Source organism: Haliotis rubra, unplaced genomic scaffold, assembly GCF_003918875.1.
Source record: "Haliotis rubra isolate DU_JTF1 unplaced genomic scaffold, ASM391887v1 Scf7, whole genome shotgun sequence".
Lineage (NCBI taxonomy): Eukaryota > Metazoa > Mollusca > Gastropoda > Lepetellida > Haliotidae > Haliotis > Haliotis rubra.
Window position 1 is genome coordinate 5,067,702 of NW_025767412.1, and position 24,276 is coordinate 5,091,977.

General features: G+C 38.1%; 1 long non-coding RNA gene across 1 annotated transcript; it reads right to left on the reverse strand.

Annotated features, from left to right (window-relative positions):
• Positions 1-8,670: 8,670 nt before the first annotated feature.
• Positions 8,671-23,667, reverse strand: LOC124258622. The gene is made up of 3 exons (XR_006893627.1): positions 23,588-23,667; positions 21,462-21,465; positions 8,671-8,682 (listed from the first exon to the last, which is right to left on the reverse strand). It is a non-coding gene; the product is annotated as an uncharacterized LOC124258622 (long non-coding RNA).
• Between the last annotated feature and the right edge of the window lie 609 nt (positions 23,668-24,276).

The window sequence follows — 24,276 nt, forward strand, 5'->3', positions numbered from 1 at the left end:
CACTTTAACAGACTAAGTTCGATATCCATGGTTCAACGATGACTGCAAACAAGCCAGGTAGGCGAAGGAAAAAGGCTGAGCTTTAATTTCGTCCCCATTTGCGGTTCACAATTTGAATAAGTGAAAGGGCGGCGTACTTATAAGGAAAGTGAAATACAATCCTGGCGCAATTTTGTATCCACAATCAGTTTAAAGGTATGGCATATGATCTCACAATCTTCTTCCAGATCCCTTAACCTGGACGTCTTCAACAAGCTGTGCTTGCAAAACCATGGAATGTATGATCAATAATCGATTGATTTGGTACTTGGAAAGCAACGTACTACTTACTGAGATGTGGTTTTCGCAAAAACAGAAGTGCCATTGATGATTTGAGCAAATTGTTTGCGTGGCTCGATCCTTTTTTACAGGTTTCACAATGCCTGTAGCTTTCACTCACTGATCTATCCATGATACGATACGATACTTGCATACTTACTAAGAAGTTGCCAGACTTCCCGTTGTTCTGGGTGCCTGCTGACTGATATTGGGGGAGTACCCGGATTCGGTGTCAGGGATAACTGGTAATGCTACAATGATCATCAGTCTTCACATACATATCTTGGTGAGATGATCAGATTTTACCAGAAAAACCCATTCGCTGTGTGGGTTGTGGGTTGCGCTGAAGACAAGCATTATCACCCTATCCTCATTGCTGTAATTGTAATATATTTCAATTTGATAATAACCCTCTACTGACCCAGTCTTTAATCTCTTTATCAGACTTGAGAAAGTCCCGAACATGTACTGTTTGGTGAAAGGTATAGTAAAATTTACATTTGTCGTTGATTTTGTACTCATACAACAGTTTGATCTCGGAGGAATGTTTGAAACGGAAATAGTGTTACCTGTTGCTTCCCAAGATAAAACTATAGGTCATCAGAAAATCTTCCCTACAAGTGTCCCTCAGTGTGAAACCAAGGAACAACATTTGTTGTGTTGTTTGCGTGTTGTTTAACGTCGCACTCATGTAAAGGTGAGTGAGTGAGTTAAAATATAAAGTCACATCGGCAATATTTCAGCCATATCGTGACTAAAACTAGTTCTAAATTTATAATACATACAGATAATATATAAAACCCTGTCAACGAAGGACAGTAAAACCACTAGATTATCACAAAATGAGTTAAAACTCATATAAAAGCTGAAGGACAGTTTGTAAATAACTGAGCCTCACCCTGCACCTGACAGCCCAGTTATTGTCATTAACAAAGAGTGTATGTATATAGAGATTATTACATGAGGAAGTGTGCCATACGACTTATACGAAACTAGTGTAAAAGTAAAAGTTTTATTGCCCGAGCAAGAGCGATGACAATACATAATTTTGCTCGAGTTTCGTATAAGTCATATATTACTTGCTCGAGTGTAATAATGTCTTTATTATTCATTTTATTCATGTACATTCGTGCAGTAAAGCACCATATGCAATTGTGACGGCCCTCTTCAATAATTGTTTAATGACGTCACAAACGACGAAATACAAAAACAATTGTTGCTAGGTAATATAGGTTATCACGCGAGTGTGTTTTGGGATGGTTAATATCCTGCAGTGATAAACATTGTAGTAAGCGACCCTTGGCGAGCTAAATACACAGCGTTTATTCCTGATGCAGGATATTAACCATCCCAAAACGCACGAGTGGGATAACCTATTTTTCATACAATGTCATTCTTACTTTGTCATTTTAAAAAATGCGATTTCAGTCGCCACAAATCATGAAACAAAATGTTCACAGATATCTATGACGTCACAAAATGTGTGTAGTAATCACAAGCTCGGTGACACAATTTTCCACTGATCACTCAGTTGACTGCGTTAGGTCATCTAGTTCCCAATAAGCTTTTATGTTAAAGTACGTATTGTTGTCAACAAATCTTAGCTTACTTTCGAAAATCAACAACAAACTCGTGTGGAACTTCAGAATCCTTCAATAGCCTGTAAATTTCTATCTTCTGCTTCGTAATGACCATGTCACGTCATCTATCATAGATGGGCGTGATGCGCCATGTTTGTTATACTTGCATACCTACTAAGAAGTTGCCAGACTTCCCGTTGTACTCCGTGCCTGCTGACTGGTATTGGCGGAGTACCCGGATTTGGTGCCAGGGATAATTGGTAATGCTACAATGATCATCAGTCTTCACATACATATCTTGATGAGATGATCAGATTTTACCAGAAAAACCCATTCACTGTGTGGGTTGTGGGTTCCGCTGAAGACAGGTATTATCACCCTATCCTTGTTGCTGTAATTGTAATATATTTCAATTTGATAATAACCCTCTACTGACCCAGTCTTTAATCTCTTTATCAGACTTGAGAAAGTCCCGAACATGTACTGTTTGGTGAAAGGTATAGTAAAATTTACATTTGTCGTTGATTTTGTACTCATACAACAGTTTGATCTCGGAGGAATGTTTGAAACGGAAATAGTGTTACCTGTTGCTTCCCAAGATAAAACTATAGGTCAACAGAAAATCGTCCCTAAAAGAACTCAGTGTGAAACCAAGGAACAACATTTGTTGTGTTGTTTGCCTGTTGTTTAACGTCGCACTCATGTAAAAGTGAGTGAGTGAGTTAAAATTTAAAGTCACATCGGCAATATTTCAGCCATATCGTGACTAAAACTAGTTCTAAATTTATAATACATACAGATAATATATAAAACCCTGTCAACGAAGGACAGTAAAACCACTAGATTATCACAAAATGAGTTAAAACTCATATAAAAGCTGAAGGACAGTTTGTAAATAACTGAGCCTCACCCTGCACCTGACAGCCCAGTTATTGTCATTAACAAAGAGTGTATGTATATAGAGATTATTACATGAGGAAGTGTGCCATACGACTTATACGAAACTAGTGTAAAAGTAAAAGTTTTATTGCCCGAGCAAGAGCGATGACAATACATAATTTTGCTCGAGTTTCGTATAAGTCATATGACACACTTGCTCGAGTGTAATAATGTCTTTATTATTCATTTTTATTCATGTACATTCGTGCAGTAAAGCACCATATGCAATTGTGACGGCCCTCTTCAATTGTTTAATGACGTCACAAACGACGAAATACAAAAACAGTTGTTGCTAGGTAATATAGGTTATCACGCGAGTGTGTTTTGGGATGGTTAATATCCTGCAGTGATAAACATTGTAGTAAGCGACCCTTGGCGAGCTAAATACACAGCGTTTATTCCTGATGCAGGATATTAACCATCCCAAAACGTACGAGTGGGATAACCTATTTTTCATACAATGTCATTCTTACTTTGTCATTTTAAAAAATGCGATTTCAGTCGCCACAAATCATGAAACTAAATGTTCACAGATATCTATGACGTCACAAAATGTGTGTAGTAATCACAAGCTCGGTGACACAATTTTCCACTGATCACTCAGTTGACTGCGTTAGGTCATCTAGTTCCCAATAAGCTTTTATGTTAAAGTACGTATTGTTGTCAACAAATCTTAGCTTACTTTTGAAAATCAACAACAAACTTGTGTGGAACTTCAGAAACCTTCAATTAATCTTTTGAACAACAAATACACTTTAATGTTCGCGAGACTTTCTGTACCTGTGATTCCTGTGCTGTCTGCTCGCTAACTCTGATAGTCGGTCGGGGAATTTGCGTTGGTATCTTCGCAAGCCTGTAAATTTCTATCTTTGCTTCGTAATTCACGTCATCTATCATTACCAGACATGAATTTTCTTGGATCAAAGCACTGACAATACCGTAACCAAGGCCGCCAAAGCAGATGCGATAGCCAATAGATGGGCGTGACGCCATGTTTGTTTACGCTGTGAAAGTAGTAATTTGCATATGACGTCTCTAATCTGCATCGACATCCGTATACGATCCCAACGGATATCGAAAATATCTGTTAGCTTTATCCTGCCGAGAACGCTATCCATTGTATGATATATATGACACTGGCTATGTTTCACCATATGGGTAATAATATTTGTGTATTAGAGTGTGAAGCGAAATATATGTTTTTTTTCTATTTTATGGAGAGACTGGGTTTTTTTGGCCGTTCTTGTGGTCATAGTCAGACAATGCGTTTTTACAACAATCAAGCTATATTTTCAAGGTAACCATCGACGGTGGTAAAATAGCATATTGTACACATCATTGATGTAATTCGGTTTGTTTGGGTGTCGTTTAACGGTGTACTTAGTAGGATTATTAAAGTTATATGATGCCAGTCTGTACACATCGAATCTGGACCAGACAATCCAGTGATTAGCAACATGAGCATCGATCTACGCAACTGGGAATCGATGACAGGTGTCAACCAGGTAAGAGCCGAACCAACCAATCCAGTTAGTCGCCTCTTCGGACAAGTATGAGTTGCTGAAGACCAATTCTAACCTTCATCTTCATGGATTATCTAATTCAGAATGGATGGTATCTGGTAGTCATGTAGAACGCTAAATGTTTACATTAATTTAGATATTTTTCAGTGACTTTATACATCTGTGATCACAATTTGAAAATTGTCTGCAATTGGTTGTGAGTTGATGAGATTCTACATGTAGGTTTTTATTTGACCGACTAACTTTGAGAATGATTTATATAAAATATCATACGGAAGAATGCAAAGTTTTAAATATAGTGTAATTGACATTAAACGTAAATATAGTATTCTATAAACTTGATTGTTGCTTGAAAAGACCCTTAAAGATTCTGTTCTGGTCTTTCGGTCACATATAATATATCTAAAGACAAAATGACTGACGGCGCGTGATATATTAAACCTTGTTTCAAACTTGAAGATGGGAGGGATCCATTGTATCCTTCTCCAATTATGTATAGTACATATCCGTTCTATTCTCCATTATGGCTACATCGTTTATGGTTTAAAGCCTGCAAAAGTCGTGATTCTTTCCACCATCAAGGCCTCATTCTCAGAGAAATCTTTTCTTATTCCGTCTGAAGGAATAAGTATTAAACCATTCATTTTATGCTAACATTGATCATGCCGTCTGTAGAGATACGTGAAACATGCACTTTTGTATACATCTAACGGCAGAGAGAATGAAGAACATTAACATCAGTGCCCCCTAGTGTTGGGAAATTGGTTGAAATCTCACAATTGATGATTACTTCATTACCAACGAACAATCATCGAAAAAAATTGGTTAGCGTCATTTTTCAGATTTTCCTATCCAGGTTGTTACTGCAGAAAAGTATAACATATTGCAACTTGCTACATTAAAGTGATGACTAATATATCATGAACATAAACTTCCTGGAGTCTTAGAGAAATATTCAGTCATGACTTTTCAGTTAGTGGAGTGAGTGTTCTAAGAAATAAACATGTTTTCAGGCCCTGACAACTTCTAAGATATGTTCCATTGTCAAGTATTTCAAAGACTAAAACACTAGTTCCCAAATCGTTTATGTTCGGTTATGACAAAAATGTGATCGATTGCTTGGTCGTTTGGTCACTGCGACCAATCTTCGATTTTTTCAATTAATCGGAACAACACTAGTGCCCCCTCGTATAAGGCATCATTATGGAAATCAGTTCAGATAGGTAAATGTTGTTATACTCGGGTTGGGCTTGTACAACATTTATTATTCTAACAGGAAACAACTTCCAAATGAAATATATCAAACCATAATAAATACATTTCTTTTTCGGGAGAATGCGAACTCGAATAATTTATGAACGACGTATTTCGTTGAAAACAAGCAACCCTTAAATGAATAATGTGGACAGTGTAGTGATTTAATTTCCTTGCCGGATCTGATATATAGGAAGCCCAACGACAATTACTGCTGACTCGACTGGGTTATATGTTCCGCTTACTTGCAATACAGCTATTCGTAATCATTACGAGAACTTCACGTCGTATGGGATGAAGTCTGGCATTAGGATCTATGGGATTGTTTTCCACCCGTCGTGTAGCAAAGCAGTATATCATCAGTGCATTTCCTCATCAAGACATTCGTCTAAAGCACTGTATGTGTATATGAAATTACAGGCAAATCCGTTAGAATTTGTAAACGGTATGATACAATAAATGTTCGACATGTTTCAGTTATTCAAGGGTACGTCGCATGAAAAACGAAGCCATGACAATATTCATGTGTTTTGTGAAACATTCCATCACCAAGAAATTTAAAGGGAATTATGCCTCTGATGTCTGACCAGCGTCATTTAAATGAACGGGCTAGCGTATATCATGAGTTCGAAAATGGCAAGATATATATTTCAACCCAAATTAGTCATGATGTAAGGATGACAAAAAGGCTTGAATAATTGTCATAGCAAGTGGTAACAGGATAATTCATGCTCAGGATAAATGTTTCGTTTTCATAAATATAACACGATTTCATTTATTAGGAATTGTCACATAAAATGGATTTTCTACTAATTTCGCTGCTTGTACCAGCGTTGCAAATATACATCTAGATGATTAATTACTTGTGTCAACTTTAGTACGTACGTGTCTAGTTATTTTGCTGCTTCAATCAGTTTTATTTTTTGTGTCAGTATGGTACTGCGGCTTCCTTTGACGGCCACGTGCATGCATCATAAATGTAGAAGGTATAGTCAAGTTGCTTGGACTGACCATGTCAAATAGAATAGATAATTTTGTATCCGTTACGCTGCTTTTTTCAACTAGTATTTATAGCGGTTTCACTCACCGTTTATGATAGAGCAATGTTTTTTCTCCATCCGTAACGCTGTTTTTATCATATCTTATACATGTTCCTATATCTGTTTCTTGTGTTGAACATCAAACCAAGATTGCGCACATCGATGTTCATGTATGTCATGTCAATCACAGGATTGCTTGGTCCAGACTCCCTGAACATGTCAGGTCGCTGTTATATATCTAGAATATTTCCAGATTGAGGCGTTAAATAATAATGGATGTAGTGCATCATGTAGCAGCTCTCCCATTTTATTATCGTTTTTCCTCCTTTCCGCTTGTGTGAACGTTTGAATATCCCATTTTCTGATAGATGTTGCACAACTTAAGTCTAAAATTATATCATTGTAGCAGCATGTAGTCAACTGTGTCAGGTGGGAGATATATCAAATTTGTTTATTGTTATCAGGTCATGGTGTTTTATGTATTCATATGATTTGCAAATCAAAAGTATAAACTTTTAAACTAAAAAAAAACTTTAAACTTAAGCAATCAGCTTAACGAAGCTGATAAGAGGTTTTGTGGAGGGTTCTGTAGTGGAATTTGATATGGTTTATGTGCATCTCATTTATGTTATTATGGAATATTTGCATCATTAAGGAAGTGATGTGGTTCAGTCTAGCCTCAGTTTCACTTGTGTATAATATCATCAGAGTTCCAATCTCTGATCCGGTTTAATGCTTTTTTATGCGTATTCATTAACCTTAGTGTTTAAGCACATGACACTTAGCATCCGTCATCTGACAAGACCGCACAGCAGAACTTTTACCTGCCACAGAATAAGATGCCAAAGGGTAGGAGAAATTTTGAAACTCCATTTCATTAATGGGGTGATGTATTGATTTGCTGCCTACATGCGACAATGGAACGTGTCTCCAACTCTTCCAGCGTGTTTGTCGTTAAAGACTAGGGTGCCGTTGTACAAAGCGACCTTAGGGCTAAGATGATCGTAACTCCCATACCTTAACACTGACTTACGACAGCTGTAGCGCTAAGGCTTGTTCGTACAACGACACCTAGGTCACATAATTATCATCTTCTATCTGTTGTACTGCCTGTTCCTAATTTATTTTTAATCTGCATTGCTTGTGTCTGAGATCAGATTTTATATTCCATCTCTTGTAACATTTGTTGTCGCTTTTCTTTTTGATTACACTACTGTCAGTCATGATCATTACTAAGTCATTTATACTGTTTATGTATACTAAGATCCAGAGAGGGATTTGTTTTCTTAGCATGTTTTCTATGGATAAGGGCGTGAAATGTCATACATGAAAATTCCACTAATATTGTTCAGTATCCAATGTTGTAATATATAACAAAACCACAGGACGGGTTATTCGACTCTCTCATACGCATTTTTTCCCGATCCCAAGTGTAACTATTTTCATCTCCGACCTTGACCAGCATACAAATCAACAGAAATAACTCAGAACCAAATTCCAGTCAACCTGAGGTTGGCAAAACAAGATTCGTGTAGGCTGACATATATCCTACAGAAAGAAATGTGACTTTCTCTAACAGTATTATATCAAGTGTATGTATTCACCCAGCTGCCGGCAAACATACAACATTTACCTGATATACGTGCCTGTGGTTACAGAAGGTTGCTCGGTTCAGGTCGTTGGTTTCAGCTAGCACGCCAGCTTGAGGACTGCACTGCCAAACCACTGCGTGGCGATGGGCCATTAGTAAAGACGGTGAACCAGACAGAGGTTGTTGGGGAAACAAGTTGAGGTACTATGGCATATAATGTAACGAATGTCCAAAGGCAGGTATTTATGTCTTATATATGAACAGATACCGATTATGCCTGGTCAGATAGACTGCGGCGAACGTTGGCATGACGTTAATAAGTGTCCAATTTTGAAAGAAAATACTGCAAATCGATATCTGATACTTGTGCGTATCCTGAGGAATATTTCGGATTATGGTATAAACATTATTCAATTAGATTCTAGGAAATATTTGTCCTGGATTTCACATTTACGGAACGTTACATAGAAAACATCATGCATATCAGTAATTGTGGAACTTTCTTTTTAGTACTGGTGCACTCGGTGGCACATTTAGGACCCTTGGTTGAAAGCAATTGTTGAGAGTAAACTTATATAGACCTACACATTTACGACCGGCGAAGATCCGGATTAGAATTATCCTCAGCAAGCCATGCTTGTCGTAAGAGGCTATGAAGAGGATCAGGTGGTCAGGCTCGCAGGCTTGGTTGACACATGTCATCGGATCCCAATTGCGTAGATCTATGCTCATGCTGTTGATCACTAGATTATCTGGTCCAGACTCGACTATTTACAGACCGCCGCCATATAGCTGAAATATTGCTGAGTTCGACGTTCACTCATTCACTTTTTAAGCGAGGTTAAGCTTTGACGACTCACTAACGCTTTACGTCCAGAAAGGGATCCCCAGAGCAACAAAATGGACAAGGCATACACGCAGCTATAAGGTCATCATGAGCGGTCTCGGACATTGACGATCACGAATTGCCGACGTATTTGTTGTCGTTTTTCTTTATGAGCACACTACAGTCAGTCAGTCAGTCATTAATACTGTTTATGTATTCAAGCATAAACATATCCAGTGAGGGATTTGTTTTCGTATAATATGTTAAATGGTTAAGGGCGTGAAGTACAACTCCACTAATATAGCTCAGTATCATTGTTGCAATATATAGGAACATCATAGGATGGGTTATTTGAGGGAGAACGTATCAAAGTAAAGACTTAGTGTTTTCAAAACAGAAATATCATCTCAACGGAATAATCATATTCATCTATACCGAACCTAACCAGTGTAGAAATAGTCCGAAATAGTTCAGAGCCAAATTCCAGTCACTCTGAGGTTGGCTAAACAGGATTCATATGACTGACTGACTGACTGACTGAGTTTGGTTTGACGCCGCTTTTAGCAATATTCCAGCAACATCACGGCGGGGGACACCAGAAATGGGCTTCACACATTGTGCCCATGTGGGGATTCGAACCTGGGTCTTCGGCGTGACGAGCCAACGCTTTAACCATTAGGCTACCCCACCGTCCCCTGGATTCATATGAACTTTCATATGTCCTGGAGATGGAAATGTGCCTTTCACTGAAGGTATTATGTCAAGTGCATGTATTCACCCTGCTGCAAGCAAGCATACATCATTTACCTGATATACCTGCCTGTGATACCACAGGGTCACTAGTTGAGCTTATTGAGCCATTGGTCCCTATTGTGAACCAGGCTGATCTTGTTGTGGAAACAGTGTGAGCGATATTAAGACGTTTATTCTAATGGTATAAACATGATTTAATTAGTTTCTATCAAATATTTGTGGTGGCTTTAATTTTTACAGCTGTTTGTGGGAAGTTGGGAAATGGAGGCAGGATTTATGGAACGCTACATCGAAAACATCCTGATTTATAACTGTAGTAATATGAAAACAGGAACTACTTGTCAGTCGCTTTATGATTGACAGTATACAATTTAAATATGGTTACATCATACTGATGAAATAACCAGCGCATAAATGTCGAGTGAATGTTTGGAATGAGGTTCAATAGTCAGATACCAGTGCCAGTTTGACAATGGGAAATAGTACAAGTGTGTAGTACATGTGTTTCAGAATGATCAGTATGAGTGTAATTGTGTCTTTATTTGTTTACCTTTAGCTGCAAAAATTACATTACGCTCTCTGGATTATAACCACGGTAATTAGTAACGAAGCTGAACACGAGAGCATACAGATCCATGCAACAGGGTAGTCTTGCAACATTTTCATAAGCATTAGGGCGTACGTTTGTCGCAATATTAACATGCAGATTATCAACATCCCGGACGTCCACAGCACAGATCCCCAACACTGCTTATTCATCTCCTTAACATGGGTATCATCAAGCTCCTTGCTACACGGGACGTCAATGTGAAAGATCCCCTTTGCCATGTCCTTTCTAATGGTGTAGGCATGCCATTTGGATTTGACAATTACAATGTGAAATGTGAAAGGTAATGACAGATGGATCGGAACGGTACAAGTGGGAGGAGTTATTCAGCATCTTGCAGAATATCAGGGGTACACGTATCTAACCTCTGTCCACCACCATGAGAAATATTGTTTGTACCTCATATTCCGACGCTCTCGGCCTGAGAAATAAAGGGCTGCTCTGTGACCTTGCATGCAGAGCCCCACTTTATCCTGTTAGGGTTTAGAAATTACTGAGATACACGGCTTGTGAGTCCCCTTTAAACCAGCAAAATAGAATACAGATCAGTCTATAATATTCAATAATATATTATGTTGAATAAACAAGGTTACAATGAATGACAGTACAGATTTTCAATACAATTGAGTATAAAATCAAAATATCAATTCACGAAAATATTGATACTACGAGTAATAACGGATGTACTGACTGAAGATTGTTGACAGTTGTTGAATGATCATTGTAGACCAGTGGTAGGTCTCTTGAGTGGTGAAACATCGATAAGCAGACAGATGAGCGTACATCCAAAGCAGTAGTAGTTCCCTCATACCTCTCAACAACCATCCCTTATATACCTATTATACAGTACAGTATTATGTTTTTCGAGCAGAAGCCACGCCACGCCAGAATCATGTAGAAATTACTCACAGCTTCTCACAGCTTTTACAATATGACCGAAAGCAAAGGAGGCAAAGGGCAGGTAACTCCCATGCTCCCTCTCAACAGGTCAAAATACATAGTTCAAGGTGTGAGTTCAAATCCACACTCAGCGCTTTCAACTTTTGTGACCCCTTATAACTAAAAGTTAATTCATGTGACATTTTAATTCATAAAAAGACATCCTCAACAATCCATTGAATAATGGAGAACCTACGTATATGACAGCATACTTGTACAGGTTATTGAAACTACTTGACGCACTCAAGTTCTACTAGCCATTAGTTTCAGAATTAGGAGTAACAAAAATAGTTTGTTTTCGTAGAAGGAAGCCCGTTCGTCCTGAATACCATCCAAGCTATCCTTCTACAGTCATTCGCGTCGTCTACCAATCCACACAGATGCACTTTCAGCTAAGCCGCTAGAAATACCTCTTTCCATCTACATATAGAGAAGCGGGTTGAAATGTACTGAGGTGGGTTCTATCTTACTTTCCTCTGTTCAGGGATATAGAGCTACATGTATCGGAAGAGTAGCAGGAAACAGTTGATTCCGATTGTGCATCATGATGGCAAATGTCTTGGTTCTAAATCTTTTGCAAGTTAATAGTTTGGAGGACGTCACATAAATCATAGCGCGGGAGATCTGTTTTGCACCAATAGAAAACAGAGAAACAATCCTATTGGTATAGTTTATTCTGTTATTAGGATCCAGAACTGGGATCTAGAGTTATGGGTTGGTGAATCCTCAAGGTGTATTTTCAATGCCGAATGACGCATTCTTGATTTCTATCAACATCCAAGCAGCACCTTCATAATGTGAACTGGGAGTCCTACATTGACAAGTCATGTGTTCTCTTTATAATGCTTGTTTTAGTATATAAATACGTATATTTAAGTACTCTTTTCAAGTTGAAATAACATATCTACTGATAATACATGGTTTGCCCCTTATCTCTTTTAATAAATAGCATGTGCTTATTTTGTTTAATAAAATATTCATGTCCGATTCAATAAATGGTAGTATTTCAGAGAATGCGATTTGAGATTTGGAAGTTATAGTCATGTAGCCAATGTTGGCAGTACTTTAGAACCCCAATGGTTATAGTTGCGGTCACAGTAGGATGCACACAATTGCTCTCTCCTCTGAGAGTTGCCTTCACTATGGCTATTTGATAAAGGTAATTACAACGGTGATTACATCCCCTCCTGAACAGTGTCTGCAGAGGGAGCTCATTGCTCGGGCTTCTTATCAGTTATAGGTGTGCGACCTTCAGGCTCAATAACATTTTTTGTGTCAAATATGATTATGAAAGCCCTATAAATTCCAAGCTACAGGAAAACATGCCCTGCCACCCACTTAAGGAAAGACGTGTTACACATGCAGCCTTACCGATGACATACCAAAAGGTACAAAATAGTATTACTTCTTGGGTGAAGAGAAGCTATTTCGGTATCATTGGTTAAGTATTATTGCAGTGACACATTAATGGACCTCATGAAACAATAGCCCATTCCGTGGGTATCTGCATCTGCTATTTTGTGGTGCTGAATTTTACCTCCCAGGCTTCATTGTTCTTCAAAATTACAGGATCAAATATACATCTTTGAAACTATTTAGTCAATATGCAAATATGAGGTCATTACTTCTTGATAGCATTATAAACAACGCAGTTGTAACCTGTACAAATACTTTTGTTGGGTGAAACGATTTGATTGTGGGTCAAAGAAAGGATAATTATGTTATGATTATGACCTTTTCTCCCTGCTTGGTTCAATATCTTTTAAATATATCCTTGACGTTGGTATGAAGGATCTTTGAAGATTTGGTAGTTTGACTGAGACACAACACCGAATGTATGGGCTAGGTGGTGACGTGTTAAACGTTGTTTTGAGAGAGCGGTTTTGAACATGACATGGCTTAAAATGATAGTTAAATTCAGTCCGGAATCGTATTTTTCAACCTCTTACACTCATGTCAATATGTGTGTACCAATTTAAACTTTTGCATTTCTCAAGGACATCGGTGTCCTATCAGATTTTGCCCTTACCTTCATCCGCAACGACACAAATGTCAAGACCAACCATTTATATTGACGTATTGTGAATATGGTAGGGTTCTTGTCTTCATCGAATCATAAATGTAAGTAATCAAATGTTGGTTAAGAAGAGTTAATATGTCATCAAACAGATTATCGTAGAAATGTTAGAACATAATCATGCTTTATGATAACAATGGAAAACAGAACTGGGTGACAGGTGTAAAAAAATATTGTTCTCTAAGAGGTTTGGTAATGTATGGTACGAGTAAACAGCATCGACTGACTGATTTGTTTACTCAGAATTGGACCGATCACTTATCTCAATGAGACATCATAGATACAAACATTTGTATAGCGCCGATATCCAGTACAACTGCTCAAAGGAGCTTTGTTTTCCCTTGATCATTGGATGTCCATCACAACGGCATATCGTATTTTCAATCTCAACTCCCTGGGGAGCATGCAACTCTTGCTGCCTACTAGGCGCATTGAGTTAATGTGGCTTTCCCATCCTTACGAGGTACCCATTCACAGCTGGGGGGACTGGGACTCATAGTCACAGTACTTTGTCCAAGTTCACTGCACGTTGCTGTACCCGCAACTAGGTGTTTGCACGTATTCATGTGGCCACCATCTGGTCATCTACCAACGGATTTGTTTGTTCTTTTAAGTTTGTACTGTACACTAGGGGTTGTGACAACACTGAAAGAGTCTGCACACAAAGTTTTTTACACCTGGTCACAGGTGGGCACCTCCAAGCTCGCTGGATTACTAGCCTGGAGCCTTAGACAGCTCGCCCACCGCGCCCCCAAATCGATCATCGATGTACTGGAAGCTTAGGTTAAACTTCTTGGCAAAATTGTCTTTGTTTGATTTGGTCAAACCCAAGCAGAAGTTCTGATTCATACACATAAAAAATAGATCCGCAAGAAGAGTAACACACACGGTGTCCATGGGGATGTAAATGTTTTACCCTTTAATTTGACAAAAATGTTATCAATGAGGAAGTCCAGCATTTCACATTATTGTTTTCTCTGGTAAACTTAAAATGACATTTCCTTTCATGTTTGACAAAATGTCCTTAACCTCTAAAGATAGATATTTAGGTATATCTGTGTTCACGGAATGAAGTTTTTTTCTCAACTTTGTATTGTGGGATAGCGGTATACAATGTAACTGCACAGACTACATAATACATTCAATTTCTCGATTTTGACAAACACATTAGACATCACAGGTGTGTTTAGGAAACTAAACCCATGAGGAATTCAGGTTAGAATAGGTATCAACTTCCACGGCGACTGAAGTAGCCCATGGAATCAATCAAATGACAAATATCAATATCAGAAGGCAACCTACAAAATATTCTACCTTTTTTATAGAACAAACCTAATACTTTTGGAGATATTGTTGCCTGGTCTTCTGAATTTTCACATCTTAATTAACAACATACTGGAGGTTTCTTCTGCTAAAAGAGTTATTCTTTCCATATTTCATGTCCATGTGCCTGTCTCAAATTGCTTTTTGCAAATGCCTCATGCTTGTCAGCCTGGGTTGGCATGTTCCTTTGCTACCTAATACTAAACAAATATTTAACCCATTCAGTGTTTCCTGTGAAGATTATACTCAAATTGGCATCATCCTCACTTAATATTTCAAGAGCTTCAGTGAGGAACGACAATATTTGATCATTAATTTCAGGAAATCTGTATAAAGACTGATATGAAGGGAGACGCATTGCTTTGATACGATTAGAGTAATCACTTGAGACTGACGATTACGTAAATTAAACCTGTGTTTTTTTAATGTTTTCTTTACAGTAAAGTATGATGAGGCATTATGCAAAGACAAGTAGTGATTTTCCAACTTCAAAGCCAGGCTTCTTCTCTCCCTTAGTTGAAAAGTTTTTCAAGGCTTTGACAGAAACCAGCCAAGCTATTGTAGAACCGGAAAGACAACAGTACTTCATACTTCATCTGTGCGTTCACCACAAATTATAGTTAAAATGTTTCAAGAAATGAAGCCAGCAACAGGTATTATAAGTCCGTCGGTTATTACAGCCAAGATAAATAGCTCAAAGCAGCATTCCTAAACGAGACAGAATTAAAATTAATTCAGCATCATAAAACATACAGCATAATGTATTATAGCAACAAAAGGTATATAGATGATTGCAGTTAAAGGTTGTTTGCATTGTACAACCAAAGAGTTGAGAATTGCATTCTAGTTTAATAATAACGCACAACGCATTGAATATGTCCATTTCTTTTTTTGTAATATTTACAGATTTAAATAAGATGAATTCAGCAAAGAGAGTTCGGGTGATCGTGGTGGTGTTTTGTCCTGTGCATAGATCTCAGCTCACAAATCAGATCAAAGTTCAGCAACGTGAACGCAGGGAGTCCTTGGATGGGTGACCGTTTTGGCAGCTTGACTCATCAGAATTTCTGGGACTTCAGTCCTGCCGCACAACGAAGCACAAGTGATACATGTGGTCTCACCACAGGCAAGTGAGTGTGTTCAACACTGCCTCTGTTCACCCAGCAGAAACATGGGTACCCGTGAGGATAGACCATGTGACTATAACATTCTAGCCCCTCACAGGCATCTTGGGTTATCCAGGGTAATATTAATCAGATTGTTTGGGCGCTTCGAAAATGCATTATGCGTGGAGAAATGCGCATGATAAATGAACTACTATTATTATGATCCTTCCACAGTCACGCTGGTTAAGCGCATCATCAGCTCAGGGCTCTTTCCCAGAGAGCGAATGGAACTTCTGCAAAGTTGAACTTTTCGAATAATATGTAGACTCTCCAGCACTGCAGCCTTCTGCATTTGACTTTGCATTACCCAGTACGTCACAAAGACTGTGTTTCCTGTGCTTCCGATCACCATTCTGATTTGCGTCAAAAGATCAGGAAGGACCAACATCAAACGCACCGTGAGCAATGGGAAGTCGGACAATTTGGTACTTGAGATGTAAGAGTGACAGTTCGGTATTTTTTCTGAATCATGTCAATCACATTGCTGTCAAAAAGGACAGAAAATTCAATAACATTAATAGATTCATAGGTTTTATCAAAAAGATCTAGAAAAGGTTTGCTGGCAGGAGTTCTTCTAAGGCTGTATATGGGCCTGTTCCAAGGTAATTTACAATTTTCCTGCACATGTTCAGGTTCATACCATGCGTGGACATCATAGTCACAGGCAACAGTAGTGGTAGTAGTCTTTATCAACAGTAGTGGTAGTACTACTAGTTGGGTCACATACCTACCTCACTGATACGTTATTACGATGACTGACCAGTTAACTGTCGTCAAAATCAACTGCGTTTTGGTTGTCTCTAGTCATGGCACATGGTTAATGTTATTCCATGCCCGATTTAAAGACGTGGTATAATGCGTCTATAACTCATACCTTTAATCGATTTTAGGATCCTCTAAACCGTATGTTTCCAGTAAAGGTCAATCATTGTGAAACGTAGACTGTTGGTTTGTATCTAAAAGCAAACTTCAACTCAACCCACTTCCGAGGCTGTCAACACATCTATTGTGTTGTTATTTTAGAACAAGAGTTATAAAAACAGCGTCCAACTTCCTGACGAAAACACGTTAACGCATGATGGGTAATGACGCTTTCCCTGATACCCCTATTTTTCTTCCCGTCGCATTATGACTTAATATAATCGATTTGATATCACGGCCAAGACTGTCAACAAGCTATGTCAGGGCCCCATGTTACTCGAATGACCTCGTAAACATTTGCTTCACGTTGAGATGAGAAAATAAAAGTGAGTGAGTGAGTTAACTTAACTTCTACTGTTTGCCCTGAAGACAGACACGTGGTTTTCATAAACTGGTTACATGCATTTATTTATCAAAACGAAAATGGACGTTTCATTCGGTTGAGTAAACACATGACTTTTAAGCCTGGTGAACAACCAGTCCTGTCTCATTGAAGCTGTCCTTTTTCATTAATTTGTTGTGGGGTTTTCGCCTAACGCTGCACTCAGCAACCTTCCAGTGATATTACGTTGGTCAATACATGAGAGGAAACATTCACCTTGCCTGATTAATCAGTCTTTTACGTCGCCCATTGATACCAACATACATTCCTATGGAGACATTATAACTCTGCAAGTGGCGTAAAGTTTCTATTAAGATCAACAAGAATCTTTCATGTCACATGAGTAACCCGACCCTGTTAGTCTCTTCTTTGAGAAGCACATGTAAGCTTGATGTGGAAGGTATCCAGTGGAACTTACTGTGGAATGTTGGATTTCCTGGTAACACAATGGCCGGTTCTACTGCTAAGGCAGCACTCAACAAATCTGTGACACCACTTCTCATCCATCCAGTACAGGAGTTACAAACCCGCAAATAGATCTTACAGCCGTGATCTAATGCAAAAGAGTGAGTGAGTGAGTGAGTTAAGATTTATTGTCACATCGGCAATATTTCAGCCATATCGTGACTAAAAACAAGTAATAATTCTAGAAAACACAAAGGTAAAAGTATTAAAAAACCTGTCAACGAAGGACAGTAAAACCAACTAGAACATTACAGATACGAATATAAAACTAGTATATAACTCTAAAACAGCTTCATCTCAGAAGACAATACAATGTAAAAACGGGCTACGTATTGCCAACAACTGAAGGTAGATCACCATACTAGGGACCATGGGGACTTAGAGTAGATTTGCTTCCTGCATGGACACTAGCTGGATTTACACCATCCCTTCAGCTGCTAGCAAGTGAAACACATTGAGCCATACATTAAAAAGACACATATTCTACGATTAAAAAAGTTGGATAGATTTAAATTTACTTTGAATGATTTGGGACTTACGTACCCTCTCAGGAGGACAATAATTGTACAGTACTTTAAGCCCCCTTGAGGACACAGCCACCAACACTCTGAGTTATTAATTTAAACTTCCAATCATAAAATATATATCTATTTACAAATCATAAAGAAGTGGGACACCCAAGTAGGTATAAATAAATTACATCAAGTTGAACTAACGATCGGTTACATCTACTTGAGCTGTCCGTCCCGATTGAAAGACGATGCCACATGCGCCATACAAGATATACACATGAATATTTGATAGAATATGAAGATCCTCCTTTAGCATGTCCTGCTTTAATGTATTGATTTTTCCATTAAAAGTGATAAGTATTTCAGTATAACAAAACAGTAAAGGATATTTACAATAATGTTAATGTTCATTTAATATATTTATTAAAGAAACTATTTGGATTAATATGTTTTGATCAATAGAGCAATAGCTTTGATAGATTAAACTAGTAACTGAGATCGTTTGTGTGTTTCCTCTGAGGGAATTAAATTATCCTAAAATTATTGTCCTCCAGGGAGGTATGGAAGACCACGTCTTTCAAAGTATATTCAACCCGGTCGTAGAACATATGTTCTTTTCATTTCTAAAATGTGTCTACATTAAGATTTTGTCAAAATCGCTAACATCTGAAGGGATGATGTAAATCCAGCTTGGGTCCATGCAAGTAGCAAAAGTGCTGTAAGTCCCCTGGTCCTCAGTATGGTAATCTGCCTTCAGTTGCTGGTGATCTATAGCCCGTTTTGGTATGGTATTGTTCTCTCAAGTGTATGTTTTATGATAGCATGCTTGTTGTAACTCTGCTCAGAAGTTGTTCATGTCAATCAACGTTACAACATTCAAGGCCTCAGTAAAGCTCTTAAGACGTTTTATGGATGACATTTCCAAATATGATACATCAGTGACAAACATTATGTCCGCTGCAATTCCCAATTCTGACTTTTACCACACGTTCCCGAATTATTTCAGGTGAACAATTGACTTGACTTTGCATATGTTTATGACTGTCACCAGTCATAAACATATGCAAAGTCAAGTCCGGTGGAGCATGATACCATCACCTTTTCGCGAACACTTGGTATCATCACTACTTCACAGTGATCCATAAACACATGCTTTATCATCGTATCTGATGTGAGAATCGCTGGATTGTCTGGACTCTGTAACACTGTATACTGTAACACTGCTGAAACAGATAGAAACATGATAGAGTAAGAAGAGACTCTGCTTTTCCTGTGAAAATTCAGATTTCCTGTGCAAAAGGCTTTGTGCAAAAGGTTTTGTCGCATGTAATTACTTTAATATCTGTGATACTTTAGTTTGTGATACTTTAGTATTTTTTATTGTCAACTGAAGACAGGTTTTTGTGTTAAAAATTCATTTCGTTTTAATGTCTAAATTCTTCTCATCGCTAAAAAATTAACTCACTCACTCATTCACTATATATTATGAAGCCTGTGTTCTGAGTGGTTTGCTAAAAGGATAAAGCTTTGGCTCTGAAACAAATTGCTTTCACTATTGTACAATGAGTCAAGCACGATCTTGAAATTCCCGTCATGCTGAAATAGTTCTGCTAAGTAGTTCACCTATTCACCTACTGTCAATAAAGAACGTTGTTGTCCTTTCATAGAAAATGTTTACGAACATTTGAAACTTAATAATAGTTGTGTTACGTGTTTCATCAGAAAAAAAGAAAATATTGCATCGCTGAAATACAAAAAGTAATATCGCTTGACATTAAATGTCACGTAACATGATAATATTGGTGATAATTTGTTTTCACAAAACTGGTGGAAAGCTGGGTATATCAAATTACCCACCCTATTTTGCACTTCAATCTAACTCTTGCAAACCAGACGACATGTCACATGCGCTGCACTCGTTTAACTTGTCACATACAATATGGGCGCCACAGATGTCTTTACAAAAACTTTACTAAACAAGGCCAAGAAAACACGTTGGATGAGGAGATTGTGCAATCGGCTACCCCGTGGTGAAGCCCTCCACTATCTGTCACTTCCATTTAGTCCGCCACACGCAATTCCAAAAAACAATATTTTCAACCCACACCGAATTTTTATGTCATATTATTTGCAATTATTCATACGTGGCCCCAGATCGGAGACCTAAAATGACCTCTGCAAATCTGGTGTAACCAATAGTTGGTTTCATTTCATGTGGTGTTTTGGTATGAGAATATATGAGAATGACTCCTATATAAGAGCTGTTAACGGGGCAGCTGCTTGAGCATACTAAGACAGATCAGCATACTAAGATAGATCAGCATTCAAAGGACCATGTGGACTTACTGTACTTTTGCAGCCTGACTTGACCCTAGCTGGATTTAAACAATTACTTCATTTGTTAGCCACTTTGCACAAAATAACATTACATTAAAAACACATATTCTACGATTAAAATCACGGATAATGAAAATTACTTTGAATGAAATGGAATTAGTATACCCTACTTCAACCCCCTTTGAAGGTACAGCAACTAACAATCATAGTTATGTATTCATTCTTCCAAAAACATGTGGTACTTACAATTACAAAATATACGCTTTTCAAAACTATCAGTTACTTCAATTTCTATAAAATACAATTATTATATGAGAAGCAATATCAACAAAACGATTCCTCATCGATCATGGTTCGAACTCCTGATCACTACAGTCAGGAAGAATATGCAACACGTGGGATACAAAACCTCACCTTTTAACAAATATTCATGAGTGAATCTGCAATCCCGTATGCATCGTCTTAAAATGACCTCTGCAAGTCTGGACTGACAGCCCAAGTGGGTGTAACCGATAGTTGGTTTCATTTCATGTGGTTTCTTGGTACCTAGGTCGTTTGCATTTGTTCTCTAATGTAACATCAATTAACCGGCTTGTAATCGGTGTATGGTGTCAGAAGTGGTGGACCAATAATTGAGTATAGAACGGATATGTACTCTACATAATTGGAGAAGCATTCACTTGTCCTCTCCCCACTTCGATTTTGAGGATCCGTGAAGAACCGGGTTAGAATTGATCTTCAGTTAGAGGCGACTAACGGGATCAGGTGGTCAGGCTCGCTGATTTGGTTGACACAGTCATGTCATCGAATCCCTGGATTCCCACTGATCACATGATTGTCTGGTTCAGACTCGATTCTTTACAGATCGCCGCCACATAGCTGGAATATTGCTGAGTGCGGCGTAAAACTAAACTCACTCACCAAAATCACTCGGAATAATATTTGTTTTGTCTTATGCTATTAGTCCCGTCATGTTCACGTTGTCCATGAAATAGCTCTCGAAGGAATATTCATTCTCAACAAAATGAAATTCATACTAAAATGTTACACAATGTATAAATGAGTACATATACTAACATCAAACTTTACTCGAAAAGAAACAATGTACATATTCTACTCATGGTAAAGCTGTTGCAGAAAATGATAATAAGGAATGGATACTTGGCATGAATGAGGTTTAGTTTCTGGAATTATGCACCATGGTAACCCAAGTCTCTCACCCACCGCTACCTTCAAGATCTGCTGCAAGTGTGTGGGAAAGGACATGTGGTTTGCTCAAAGCCAATATCCCCCACATCCAAAATGTAAAAAGGTGAAATCTTCTCTTCACTTCCAAGACCCAGATCATTTACGATTTCATACGTTTTATGTCAAAATGAGTGTCATTACAGGGAACGGTGCAACTCGCTCCATACTTGTTACTTGTATGGCTTCGATGAAATAAGTTAACAAAGAGCTAGATATCCTAGTGTACAGTGTAGTACGAGAAATGATAATATCAAGTTCTTCTAAGAGGTCATGCTCGCTCTGACAGTCGCCTTTCTGTTTGCTGGAATAAACATCTGATTTATTAAGGACTAACAATGTCTAACATGTTAATGAAACAATGTCCCTCCAGCGAGTCAAGATTCCCACAACCTGTTAGTGGGTGTGTTGTATAGTAGCTGCCTCATGTAGTCATGGTCGTCTGATACACTGACAATAACAGACAATCTACGAAGAATTACGGAGTACCTCGCTCGGTAAGACTAGAGGCACGTTCCTGAAAGCGATCGTGGCACCAAGATGATCGTAACTCCCATACTTTAACATAGACTTACGACTGTCGTAGCGCTAAGATGATCGTAACTCCCATACTTTAACATAGACGTACGACTGTCGTAGCACAAAGATGATCGTAACTCCCATACTTTAACATAGACGTACGACTGTCGTAGCGCTACGATCGCTTTGGGGAACGGGGCCCAGAGCTATGGATATTGTGGATGTATTAGATCACCAGGGTGAGGTAATATGTATATTCTAATATCATGTTACTTGTCCTGTAAACACCTGCGATGTGGACTCTTCCAATGTAACGAATCAATTTAATAAATTGTCAATGCAATTGAGCACATCATTTTCATCCACCATGGACAATGCAAATAACGTTGTAGTACTGTTGAACATAGCTAGCGAATCATTTCGCTTTTTTGTGTTTCACGTAAAATTCTGAACATGGGTCGGTCGGTCGGGGAAAAAAAATTAATAAAGACAAAATTATCTGAATAGTGTTCTTGATTCTCATTTATTGCAATTCTTATTACAATTTCTCGCTTTCTCTGGACTTCGAACTTGTGGCAGCGACTGAGAGAAAGACAAACAATTGTTTTTTTGATAAACTCACCCTAAATATCTTAGATGACACCTATAAATGAAACATTAAATAATGAGTGAGTGAGTGAGTGAGTTAATATTTAACGTCACATCGGCAATATTGCAGCCATATCGTGACGAGAACATATTTGGCATTGAAATGTAATATGTGTATATTATAAAAACCTGTCTGCAAAGGACAGTAAAACAACTAGAATATCACAATTACAACTAAAACTAGTGTGGGAATTTAAAACTAATAGCACTATTTGGACAATACAATATAAATACTGGCTATAGATCGCCAGCCACTGACGGTAGATCACCATGCTAGGGACCATGGGGACTTACAGTACTTTTGCTACCTGCATGGACCCTAGCTGGATTTATATCATCCCTTCAGCCGCTGGCGATTGAAGTCAAATCTAGCCTAAATTAAAATTACAAAAATACTACATTTTAAACAGCTGGTTAATATAAATTTCCTTTGAATGTTCCGGGACTTATGTACCCATTAAATAATGAAATATTTGTAGATCAGTCCATATCAATAAATAGTTTTGCAATCAAATTCAAGATACATTGTTTTCAATTTATTTCAGTTATCCTGTATAAAGTGTAGAGTTTGACAGTTAGACACCAGTTAGACAGTCAGGGCTCACATACATAGGAAGCTGACACAATCTTAATGGCTTAATTTAGTGCTTGAATGAGTTTATAGAGTTAATAAATTTTACAATGTTATCAAATTAAGATGACACTAGTCCCACTTTAAAAGGGATATGAAGATGATACTTCAAAACAGAGCAGATGTTTGTTTTCGTTTTTGTCTGCTATGTGAGTGTTTTGGCCGGTCTGTTGTCAAGGGACATAACTCGTGTGGTAACATTTTATAGGACGATTCGGTACGTTCGTGGTTTGAGTCGGCGGTGTCGGAATGAAAACATAAGGCTTTTTGGTCGGCAATAAAATTAGGGTCGGTCGGGTGATCGGAAACACAGAAAATAAAAATGCTGCCCTTATGACAAACTTCGTTGCGTCCAACTTACGTTTGTTTCAAAGTCAAAACTTGGTAACTGCATAATCCATATTTCATTATCATTTTGAGTAATAATAATTCCTACCATCTATACCATAGACCTCGTACAAAATTGTTTGACTGTATATGATGTTACGGCTTTCATATAACCTGGTTAAAAAGCACCATTCGAAAAGAAAACAAAGCAACATGAAACGCCCAACAATCAAATTGAAACCATGAAATGCAAAACTATCACTTATCTTCAAGAAATGGCATCCACAAGATATATAACGTGGGTGGTGAGATCAAGCCATCTCTCCTCTATATAGGACGGAGCGGCGGGGGTT